Below are 1,848 nucleotides of genomic sequence, written 5' to 3'. Positions count from 1 at the left end.
TGCTGAAATTGTAGCATTTTTAAACACAACTGCAACACCTGGTGGAAGCCTTGAATTAGGATTCAAACTCATCACATAACTAAATGAGATGGATGGCTGAAGGGCAATCCCGTTCCCTCGTGTAACCTCCAGTTGAACAGCATAAGGTAATTCAGTAGAATTAATTGTTGCTTGTTTTATGAAGGACACAAAGTAATCATCAATGTCTTTTAAAGTGTTAATAATAGATAAAATAATTATAGTGAGCTTACTGTTAGGTAGGGATCTTGTTTCAATATTAATGGACACATTTTTGATTGACAGCAGAGCCACACCAGGTGATCTGTACAGTTCGTCAGCAGTCAATGAGGCAACTCTTCCAGCATCTCTTAACACAAAATGCAACAATGAATGATCAAATCCAATAACTATGTAATGAAAAAAAGGCAATAAATGTATTGAAGCCCCTTGCACAATTTACACAAGTAACTGTTAGCAAGAGCAGTCTTACATACAAAAATTGATGTGTCAAAAAGGTTGATACGCCAATGTAATTAATACAACACATATCCTTTTACTAGAATTAGTGTAATGATCTCCAAAATAGAATGTGGCATATTGAGCAGGAATAAATCAAAACACATACCAAACCCTCCTCCATTTTAATGTTTGAATGTCAAAATCAAAAAGGGGTAGTGAGTCTATATGACCCACTGATCATGATTCAAATTAATTTTGAATAACGAATCATGAAAAGAATAAACAGGGAATAGGCTTACAAAGAGATTGCATTACACATGATTACTGTACTAGTTGCAAAGCAGCCTGCTAATAAGCTCACCAATACATAGAGAACTGCACAGGGCTGACTGCCATATTCCTGTAAATGAAGAATGTCTGGCATATCCTCCACCAGTTCTATTACAGCAGTCAATAACGGGAAGGCTGACTCCATTATAATCAATAGCACAATTATAAGAGGATGGATAACACTGCACAATTTCATAATCTTGCAAATGACCCTGAACTATTAAGTATGCACCAATTGCAATGTAATTAATACCTTATTCACCTAAAAGGAAGAGCAAAGCCAAGGATAACAAAATAAGAGCCATCTTGCCTCTAATATCGTGGTTTTAAATAGTTTATTAATAATACCCAGTTATAAATGGGACAATCAAAACTATGAATGAAAAAATTCAACAAACTAAATTATGTGATGGAAATATCATCATCTTGTATCCTAACAGTTGACCAAGAGTTGTTCACCAACAAGTTCTTATGCCGAGGAAATACTCTGAAAATATACATATAGAACTCCTCATATCTCCTCTCCTTAGTATCATCATCCACAATGTAAAGTATAGCACAAGTGCTGTTTTGATATGGATACATTTACAAACGAATATCATAAAAAAGGTAGTCAACTAAAAATGTATAATTAAATTTATAGACAAGCATAACATGATCATTCATACCTGGATATATTGCAGTTCCTCCTACGTCAATGATGAAAATGTATAAAGGACTGGATATGACTCCTCTGGTCAAAGTGGCACAAATTCCAATACTTTTGACATCTTCTGTCACAGCATATAATCTCCTCTCCAATGATAGAAAGGCACCTGCAAATTAAGTAACAATAGATTATATATAACAAGGTCACAGTAATAATAATAATCATAGAAAGGTATTCCTAGTGATAGTGATGTAATAACTTCATGTTGTCAATATAATGTTGAGAGTGGCATAAAAATAATTTTTTTCAGCAATATACATTGTACATACAGTGTTAAATGATAGCTGGGTGTTTCATCAAAATGGCTTTAAAAAATTCTTTTACATTTTCTCATAAATATGCATGTTTTT

Source organism: Amphimedon queenslandica, unplaced genomic scaffold, assembly GCF_000090795.2.
Source record: "Amphimedon queenslandica unplaced genomic scaffold, v1.1 AMPQUscaffold_12914, whole genome shotgun sequence".
NCBI classification, from domain to species: Eukaryota; Metazoa; Porifera; class Demospongiae; order Haplosclerida; family Niphatidae; genus Amphimedon; species Amphimedon queenslandica.
The sequence above is the reverse complement of the archived record's forward strand: the minus strand, read 5'-3'. Positions refer to the sequence as shown.